The following is an 11,078-nucleotide window of genomic DNA, read 5'->3' as shown; positions in this document are numbered from 1 at the left end:
TTAACCATGCGTTTCCTCTCCACCATCGAGATGGAAAGGAAACAAAAAATTGAGCTGTGTCGGCCCCGATCTTTGGCTTTGCCTCCATTCACGTACGGAAGAGAGGCTGTGCCCACATGAGTTCATGCAAACCTTCTCTTTGCTTCAGGCCCAGAACCCAGTCATTGAATGTTTTTTTCAGTCATGAAAATTACACTTAGAATAGATGGTGATTTTTCATACTGTTTTTCCATTTCTTTTCTTTCTTTTTCTTTTTTCCGCTTTACTTTCTGCATTAAGTTCTGAAGGCTCGGGGTATGTTCTTTCTTCTTTTAATTTCAATTTGTTCTTGACTTTAAACTAAGACGTTTCTGTATTTAATGGTCCTAACCACTAAAATGTCCCCAAGCTGACCGCTAGGAGGGCAGCAAAGTCTTATGAGGAGCCAGCTCTGGGGGAGGGAGGACGCATTGACAAAGGAAAGGACGTGCAGTGGTATGGCCCCCTGGCAAAGGAGTCTCTCTGAGGTCCCCAGGTGTGGGTTAGGTATGTGTCCTGGCAGAGGAAGAGAGATGAAATAGTGCCATTTGTGACAACATAGATGGATCTCGAGATAATCATGCTAAGTAAAATAAGCCAGACAGAAAAGGTTGAAAATCACATGATATCACTTATATGTGAGATATAAACCTATAAGCCAAATGAACAGGAGGTAGACGGGGTAAAGGGGATCAAATATAGGGGAGTAGGGAGAGGTGAAGTGGGTACGAGTGATCAAATATATGGTAGCTGAAGGAAACTGGAATTTGGGTGGTAAACACAATAGAATATACAGATGTCAAATTATAATGCACCTACAAACGAACAGAACAAATAAACAGAGACACATGGACAATGGACTAGTAGTGGTTACCAGAGGGGAGGGGAGAGGAGAAAGTGGGAAAATAATAAATAAAATGTTAAATGAATGAATGAATGAATGAATGTTTTTAAAAATTATAATGCACCTGAAAATTATATAATTGTATTAAGCAATGTTACCCCAATAAACTTAATTTTTAAAAAATGTTCTCTCTTTCTTTAATTTTGAGATGTTAAAGTTCTTCTTTGTTCCTTTGTAGCTTCTAATTTGTAAAAACTTGTTATAATAAGAACATAGTACACTAATTTTTATTTTTTAAAGAGAAAAGATGGATTATTATTTCTAAAAGAGTTGCTCTAACACTCTATAAGAGTATATCTCTGTAGCTTTAACATTTTAGGATTCTACGAAAGGAAAAAATCAATGAACTGTATGGTATCCTCTGGAAAGGATGGAGTCACTGCAGCATTTTCTCTATTAAAGGGACAAAATTCTATTACCATAAAACAATCAGACAAAAACAATAAAATCCCACCTGGAAGACAAAGGCCCTGCAAGTATATAGAGTGGACAGTCCCCACTACTTAAGGCTCTAGAGTTCTTTTTTTTTTTTTCTGAATTTTATCTTGAAAGGTATATTCTTTTTCTCCCCTGAAGTCCTTTTTTTTTTAATGCCGAATGACTTCCATATAAAAACAAACCAATCAATTTGATAAACAATTGTTAGGTGGAAGGAAAGGACAGAATTAAACATAGTGGTATTGGTAGGGGCTGAAGGGAGAATTTTTTTTCCACTTCTTCATTTCAAGGTTGAGAAGCTTCTCTTAGAATAACATTTCTAGGCTCTTTATGACCCTTGCTTACTCCTCCCCATGGAGGGAGCTACAATTATTTGCTTCAGTCATTAGAGAACAATTTATAAGAAGAAATTCATGTTAAACCTAAATTTCAAGTTTGACCCACATTAACTACAGTTTAAAAACAATTTATCTACCTGTCCATCTATCCATACCTAAAAAACATATGCACAGGCACAAGCTATGTGCTTAAGCAACACTTGATGCCTGGATGATCCAGGAGATCAGAAATCAAAAGACTTAAATATGTAGACTGTTAAGTGAGTGGAAGTTTCTATGTACATGCAAGAAAGGGGTCTGCCAAGGAAGGCGTAGCAACACAGACGGGTCCTGAAAAAATCCCCATTTCAGTGTATTGAAATTCTCTCCATTTTGTGTCATACAGAGCTTCCATTTGGTGAACAAAAAACCATGCCAGTCAATGATCTGTCACCTATTTCTGAATGTTCCTTTGAGTTCAGACAGGACCTCTTTTAAAATCCTATCTTTCTCCAGCCAGCTCAAATGTCACCTCCTTCCTAAACCTTCTCTCCTCCTCACCATAGCTGCAAATTACCTCTTGTGCTCTTAAGATTCTAATCCCTTTGTTTCTACCACTCATTACTTATGATTTTATATAGAGTTGCGTGTGTACGTGTTCTTTTACTAGATGATAAGCTCCTTGACAAAAAGGTCTAAGTTACTGATTTTTATCTGAGCCATAATATCAACACAGTGTCTTACAGTTATTCAATAGATGTCAACAGGACTAAAACTTTAGAACTTACATAAGTTTAAAAAGATCCTCCCTCCTCACCTCTTGATAATGCAAGCATTAGAGAACAGATCTAATTTTTACCTTTCTCAGCTTTTAGTCTCATTTCTATAACAGGATGAGAATCACCCACCCCGGGAGCTGGCTTGATAAAACTCTCTAGAACAGTGCCATCTAACAGAAATATAAAAATGCTAACCACATATACAACTTTAAATTTTCTAGAAGCTACATTAAGACAATTAAAAAGACTTGTTTATTTGTTGTTTCCAAACTCATAGACACAGACAACAGTTTAGTGGTTACCAGAGGGAAAGGGAGAGGGGAGATAGAAAAAAAATAAAAGGGGTCAAATATATGGTGATGGAAGATTTGACTTTGAGTGGTGAACACACATGCAGTAGATGGATGATGTCCACAGAACTGTACACTTGAAACCGATATAATTTTATTAACCAATTTCACCCCAATAAATTTAATTTTAAAAAAAGTAAAAAGAGTGAATTTAATTTTAATAATAGATTTTATTTAACTCAATTTATCCCAAATAGTATCACTTTAACATGTAATTAATGTTTTAAAAATTATTGAAATACTTTATATTCTTTTTATCATACTAATTCTTTGAAAGCTGGTATGTATTTTCCATTTACGGCATGTCTCAATTCCTATCAGACACTACTTATTTACTATGAAAGCTAGTTACTTAACCTCAGTTTCCTCGATTTTAAACTGGGAATAACGGTATTTACCTTATAGGGATTTACTGAAGTTTAATAATATACGTAAAGGATTAGAATAGTATCTGGTAAATTGTAAGGGTTCAATAAATATTAAATAAATATTAACTGCCTTTACACTATCATCCTCTATTTGCTATATAAAGAAACTGAGCATATGAAAATAACAAGTGTATTTCCCAAGTACAAAAAACAAATCAATGCTGGTTCTATTCTCTTTTAAATAGTTGTCTATTAAACCATGCAGAGCAGCTGGGAGCAATGGAAAATCATATTTTTACTCATTTAAAATTCCAAAGTGCTAGCCAAATGGAGTTTGGGAGTTTGTCCAAATGGCAATATTCTTCAAAATGGTAGCTTAGAGAAATGCCATCCAGCTGTGTTATACTAAGTCCTTTCACCCTACCACTTTCTTTAAGTTCTTTCCACAATTGCTGCAATGTTGCATCCATGTGAATTGGTGAAAAAGTATAACTCCTTAAGTTTAATTCTGCATTATTTGGGGTTATTTTTGTTGCTTTTTCTTAGCTGACTAGTGAAGTTGAATATTTTTGCAAAAATTTGCAAAATGTCCAGCACCTAAAACCATCTTTGACATACTTGATTGTGCATTTCAGAAGACTCAAAGCAGAGAAGCAGCCATACAGAAGCAATGAAAGAACTGAAGGAACAATGGCCTAGGAATCGAGAAACCTGATTTCTGGCCCAGTGTCTATGATTAAATCACCACATGGCCTTGGGTCCACTTAAATTCCTGAGCTATATCTCAATTTAAGATAAGGTTGGTAGCCTGCAGTATTTAGGACTAAGAATTAAAATGTAGTATACCACAGCAATAACTCAATATGAAATTGCATCAGGTCTTAGCATTCTTGTTTAGCTCTCTTTAAGTGTTCTGGCAATAAGTTCCCCTTGAAAAAATGAGTATTGACAAAGTTTGGGGATAATTTCCCTTAACATCCAAATAATTAGAATACCTAGAAAAGCATAATAAGATTCCTCTTTCTGATATTTACACTGCTATCACTGAAATCCAAACAATCATCATATCCTCCAAGGTTAAGAATTACAGGACATCAGCATAAAGACAACGGGGCATCATTGACCACCTCCATGGCTCTCCTCCTACACCCAAATTCCCTGGAGCAAGGTTTGTGGGGGACAATATAGGATATTTAACAGATTCCTGACTTCTACCCACTAAATGCCAGTAACATTCCCCCAGTTATGACAACAAAATATGCCTTCAGGCATTGCCCAATGCCCCCAAAGGAGAAAAATGACCCTCAGTTAAGACCCACAACTCTGGATACTAGACCATGGCTACCCTAAATTCTTTTGGAATTAATATAACAGAGACCTGCAATTTTCAGGGTGTCACTGCTTATGACACAGCCTCATTAATACAACATGGAGTGATCAATTTCCATTGGCAATCGGGATTCTAGTTAATTTTCTAGTTAATTTGTAATTAATACTCATATAATGAGAAATACTTTGTAAAATGACCCATTACACTGCAGTGCTTATCCATGTATCTTTTTCAGAGCCCAAACAATGTTTTCACACAAATAGCGATTTCAGTAGCTAATATTTTAGATTAAGATATTTAAATTTTAGAGCTCATTATATATATGCTTTCCTTTTTATTATGGTGACGTTGGTTAACGAAATCCAGTAAGCTTCAAGTGTACAAATCAACAGTAAGTCATATATATATTGCATTGTGTGTTCACCTCATAGTTAGGTTTCTTTCTGTCACCACGTTTGACCCTCTTTAAATCATTTACCTCCCCCCTTCCCTCCACCCTCTGGTAACCACTAGTCTATTGTCCATGTCCATGAGTCTCTGTTTATCCTGTTTGTTTGTTGCTTTTAGGTTTATATCCCACATATAAGTGATATCATGTGATTTTCAACTTTTTCTGTCTGGCTTATTTCGCTTAGCATGAGTATCTCGAGGTCCATCCATGTTGTCACAAATGGCAGTATTTCATCTCTAAATTATCCCCAAACTTCTTATAGCTGAGTAATATTCCATTATATGTATATGTACCACAGCTTCTTTATCCAATCATCTATCACAGGACACTTTGGCCACCGTGAATAATGCTGCTATGAACATCAGTGTGCATATATCTTTCCATCATATATTTCTTTAATGTTAGCACCTTGGCTTTAATTTACTGATCAAAGTTTCCAATATACTACCCATCTACCACTTTATTCTCCTCCATCAAGTCCCCATGTTTCCTGTTACTCACCTAAGTAGTTGTATTTCTGGTTCCCAATGACTGGGCCATATATCCAGTTGTCCACCTTTTCATCTAAAGTTTTGACAGAGGAAAGATATTCTATTTCCTTGGGTCTGTGCACATAAGCAAATTGGGAAGGAGTACTAACAAGACTGTATCAGCCATAAAATAACAGGATCAACCAAACATACAGGGAATATCTACTCTTTAATGCTAGGGGGACACAAAAAGAAATACATATTAGACATGAAAGAATCACAAAATAGGAACAACCACAGAAAGAATCACATCAACCACATAACCAAAGTCATTCAGCTGGCTAATTTGACATGCTGATAGTGGAGCATTCGAGTAAGGGTAACCTGATTGCAGCTACAGATGAAAAACTACAGTTTAGAGCTACATTTATGGGCTTGAGACTCAACACCTAGAAGACAAGACAACAATGTGATAATGGTGGTTACCTCTGAGGAGCAAGTTGAAGGGGCACTTTCACTTTTTAGTCAAGATGCTTCTATATTTTTTAAAACATGAACATGTAGTCATGTGTTATTTCTGTAATTAAAATCCAGCATAGGTAAAGCCAGGAGAGAAGACAAAATCTCAGAGGGAGAGAGTATAAAGAGAGAAAAGGCAAAGAACATGTTATTTCCAAATATGGACATAATTAGGGGCAGAAGGAAGCAAAAGCAAAGAAACAGCAGTGGGACAGGCTGGCAGAAAGAGAACTAGGAGGATATAACAACTCTGTGGCCAAGGGAGGGAAGTTTCAAAAAGGAACTGAACTGTCAACAGAACCAAAAGGGGAAAAGAGGAGAGAAATAAGATGATAAAACAGAATTTAGATCTGAAAGAGGCTTCTTAAAAATTATAACCTTCTTCCTACATCATGCCCCTCAATCTTGTGATAACTGAGGCCCAGAAAGGTTTAGTGGCTGACAAGACAGGTATTGGTAGCTAGAGAGCACAGCAGAGGGATACTGCAACGTATTTATGGATAGTCTAGTGAATGGGTCCAGCGGAAAGAGAAGATACCAGAATAAAAGGAGGGTAATTGGATAAGTAGTATCTGGAATAGACAGGAAGAGATGGGACTGAAGGCAGAAGCAATAAAAAAATAATATGACTTTTCCTCTGAAGCTGGGTAACTTGTTTCCTGTTTCATTGGGCTTGTTAGATTAGGAGGTTAGGGAAACCACTTAGACAGAGTACCTGAGTTTCCCCCAGAACTCCACCCTTGGCACCTTTCCCACCTCAAACTATACATATACCCTAGGCTCTATTTACCATCTATACATGAAAGAATCCCAAATCTGTATTTCAGCCCAAATGTTCTCCTAAGCCCCAGACCCAGGGGAGATAAATCTTTACTTATATATCTGTTATTATCCAAATTGTTATCTCCATCACCACAATTCTACTCCTAGTCCAGTGCTCTCTGTCTCAGAGAAAGGTACCACATAATAATTTTAGGCAAGTTATTGAACATCATCTCTTATTATATCTTTGTAAGCAAATGGGAAAAACATTCGCTGGATGACAATAAAGTTAAAGTCACAACTGTTAGAGCAGCCTCACCCATTGAGTGTCCATTAATGGATTAATAGTACATTGCAAAGTCTCCAATTAGCCTTGTTCGGCTCCATGCCAAGGGTAGCAGACAATAATAAGCGACCCCCAATAATGACTACCTCCTGGTGTTCATGCTCTTGTATAATCCCCTTGCCTTGAGTGTGGACAGGACCTGTGACTAGCTTCTAGCCAACAGAGTACAGCAAAGGTGATGGGATATCACTCCCATGATTAGGGAGGGTGTGTGTGTGTGTGTGTGTGTGTGTGTGTGTGTGTGTGTACACAACTTAAAGCAGCTTAAGACAATGATAGAAAAGATGTTATAAAGCAAGCATTAGAATTCATCTGGCAATTAGTTAAAGGAGGTAATAGAAGCAGGAATTTGGAAGAGGGAAACAACACATCATTATCAATATTATAATTATTGTTTGATAATATAAAAATGAGTATATTCAACACTGGGGCTCAATTTCACATTACTGAGCACAAGCACTCAAATTTTGAAAATGTGGAGGTAAAAAAATTCAGATAAGCTGAGCTATTTCAGGAGCTTTTTAGTAATAGATTACATTTTACAGATGAATAAATTCAGGCAAAGGAGGGTTAAACAATTTGTTCATGATTACAAATCAGTAAGTCAATTGTACTGAGAAGCAGAATTTCTCTTAATCTAGAACACTAATGAAAACTGACATTACTTTTCTAGGTTACAATGGCTGCTTTGGGTTAACAATGTTTTCACTAAAATAATTTGAAATCCTGAGTCATCCTTTACTTTTTGTCTTCCTCCGAAGTTTACCAATAGTTTACATCTTATATCCAGACCCTCATAATGTTCCACCTGAATCTCTTTCAGCAATCTCCTAACTAATCTTCCCAATTCCAGTATCTCCTTCGCATCTGTCTTACATAGCTCTAACCATGACATTGTCCCCCATTACTTACAGAATGAAGTTTGGGAACCAGAGTTAAATTCAAGTCTTGGCTCTACCATTTCCTCACTATGTGACTTAGAGCCTCATTTTTCTCATTTATGAAATGAGGATAATACCAACTGCCTCGTATGTCCTGGTTTTCCTGAGTCAGTCCCTGTCTATGCCTACCCCATCTGATTAGCACACTGCTTCACTCTCAAAATTTCCCTGGTTTTGACAATAAATCATCTGATCAATAAAGTGTTGTTGTAAGGATTTAATGAGACAATGCGTATAAATATAACAGACCTGGCATGATACTTTTCTGACTCCCTGACAAAAATCATTATCTCCAACATCAACAACTATAAAAGAACCTACCCCATATTACATGGTCTACCTCAGAAGCCACCTCCTCACCTTTGTCTATCTCCTATTAGTATTCTAAACCTCTCTTATAATGTGTCTCTAGCACTTGCTTGGATAGTGATTACTTGTGCACGTTTTAACTTACTCAGAGACTAGCTACGAGGACAGTTTCTGCCTCTGATTCCTCTTAGTTCCACATGTGACACCTAGCAGTGTCTTCCACACAGAAGATTACATTCTTCAATTTAGAAAGAATCAAAATTTTGGCCACAGAATTTCACTTATCCATCAGCTGTTTATTCAAGCCTTCTGTTTCTTACTCCCCTAAGATCATTTCACTTGCTCATTAGTACCACAGCAGGCGTACTCTAATAGGAAGTTTCCTTCTTTCACAACTGGTTACCACTCTGATTGTCTTGCGTGGTGGTGGTGGAAGGATTCTTAGAGTGATGGTCCTAGGAATAGAAAGTAACCAAGAGCACAGGTTCTAGAGCTAGACTGCCACTCATAACTGTATCTCTATCAGTTACGAGCTCAGAACCCATATAAAGCACTTGGGGAAAAGCACACAGTAAGTATCCAATAAGCGATAGCTATTTTTATCTGTTCTCTTCTTCAACCTCAGTCAAATCAGAATGCTTTACTAAGGAGTGAGGCCTCTCAGCAACATCCTCTACACAGGCAGCCAAGTACCAGCTCTGGCAGATACAACCTCCAAGGCTCAGGTCTTCTCTGTCCATCTTTCTAGAATGCCTGTTTTCTTGTCCCAGTTTCTCCCTCCTTTACACCTAGGCCAAGCTGAGGCCATTTCTAACAGTTTCTCTGACCACCAGCAAAGACGAGATTCCTTCTGTCTGACTCTCTAAGCATAACTTCTAGGTCCAGGTTCAGGTTCAACCTCAAACCACACTCCAGGTAGCTCCTCATGCTCCATGGTTTCCACAGCCAGAAAAATCTCTCAAAAATTGTATGCTTTATGATTCCAGTCTTTCTACACCTATCTATACCCTGAAATTACTTAGCCTTTCTCCTTTCTCACAACTGCTCTCATCACTCCAGTCTCTGCCACTTGCCCATCTTATGCATACAATTAAATATCCAAGTAAAACCTGTCTTGCTTCTTAATTCATTGTTAAGTTTTCTACCATCCACCTCCTGGCTAAAATTTCAAATATTAGAGAACCAGGGTCAGTTAAGATGGGCTAGTGACTCGTCTCTAAACATACAAAACTGAGCGAAGAAACTATTCATTAAACCAAATCAAGAGAACTTTCAGCTGGACATTCCTTTTACTTCTTGTATCTCAGGCAAAGGCCTTCATTTTTTGGGGGGTGGGGCCAGGAGGAGTGAGCCAAAATTATCTTGAAGCATTTGAAGATTTAATTTAATCATAACTTTATTATGTAAATATCAGGCTATTTATATCTACTCTACTTCAAATAAAAGACCATACCTGCAGTCCTCCTCAGGTCCTTAAGCAAAATGCTCAAGAAATGGTAGCCTAGCATTCACTGGCAATGTTTTAAAAAGTTAAGCAAGAACAACTATTTATCCAGACACTGAGACACTTAATTGTTTAAGTGTGGCCTAGAATAAAATTACTATGCTACTTAGGTATTAAAATACCCACAGATCAAAACTAATGACATAATTAAAATTGCTTCATCAAAAAAAAAATAAACCTAATAAAACCATGGTCTTTAACTAATTTTATTTCACTTACTTTTTAGCATGAAGCTTTAACAAAGCCACAGCTCCTCCCCTGAGCCCCCTGGCCACAATGAATCCCTGGTAGCTTTCAGGGGTCCTTGATGTGCCCAGACTCGGCCTCCTGTGCTTCAGACCTGACCTCTCACCTCAAACACTATTACACCTTTTATGCCTTAGTATAATAGAGTCAAGAAAAGAATTGAGTGGGATATAGGTTTTATTTAAATTTTGTTATTTAAAGGCATTAATAGTTTTTGTAAACAAGTCAAGTAGTATAGAAAGGTGTCAAGTGAAAATGAAGAACCCCTACCCCTGCCACCCCCAGTTTCCAAGGTAACAATGATAACCATATCTTGTATATCATTCCAGAAAATGTCTACACATATGTAAGTATACATATATACAAACATTTATCTATCCTCTACCTCCCCTTCTTTCTGTTGTACAAATAGTATCATATAATTCTTCACTTTTTTCCCACTTAAAACGTAGGTTGGACAGCATTATCTGTCATTATACGTAGTTCTATGTCACTCCTTTTAATGAAATGTACAGCATTTCATAGTGTGTATACACCATTATTACTATAACCAGTCTCATGATGGGCATCAAGATTATCAATAGTAAAAATAAAAAATGACAACAAGGTAACTAACATCCTTTAGCAAATGACTTTTGTGCAGTTCTTTTTTAGACTAGATTTACTGGGACAAAAGGTATACATATCTTACATTTTGATTAGGATTTCCAAACGGCCCTCCAACTGGTCTCTAACAATTTATACTCCCACCAACACTGCACAGAAGTGGGCTTTTAAATCAATCACCTAAAGTTCCTGCAGCTCAAATAGGGACTAGATATTTAACACAAAAATAGCAGCTCACTGAGGATTTTGTTACACCTTTTATAGTCTAGAAAACCAAGTGCCACAGCTGGTGGCAGCCACACCTTGCTATGATTAGCCTTGCCCCTATCCGAATGCAAATTAAGAGGGTGCTATTCCTAAGAATTAGTCCAGCTCTTGAATAATGAATTGTTTAGGTTCAGAAATTTTGTGCAGTGAATT

The 11,078-nt window shown here is 37.1% G+C and overlaps 1 protein-coding gene across 4 annotated transcripts in view; it reads right to left on the bottom strand.

Moving 5' to 3' along the window:
* The window catches only part of CLCN5 (chloride voltage-gated channel 5), a 158,678-nt gene that overhangs the window by 136,952 nt on the left and 10,648 nt on the right, over positions 1-11,078 (bottom strand). The gene's annotated exons all lie outside the window — the stretch shown is intronic.

Source organism: Pteropus alecto, unplaced genomic scaffold (assembly GCF_000325575.1).
Source record: "Pteropus alecto unplaced genomic scaffold, ASM32557v1 scaffold365, whole genome shotgun sequence".
Classification (NCBI taxonomy): domain Eukaryota; kingdom Metazoa; phylum Chordata; class Mammalia; order Chiroptera; family Pteropodidae; genus Pteropus; species Pteropus alecto.
The sequence above is the reverse complement of the archived record's forward strand: the minus strand, read 5'-3'. Positions and strand labels throughout refer to the sequence as shown.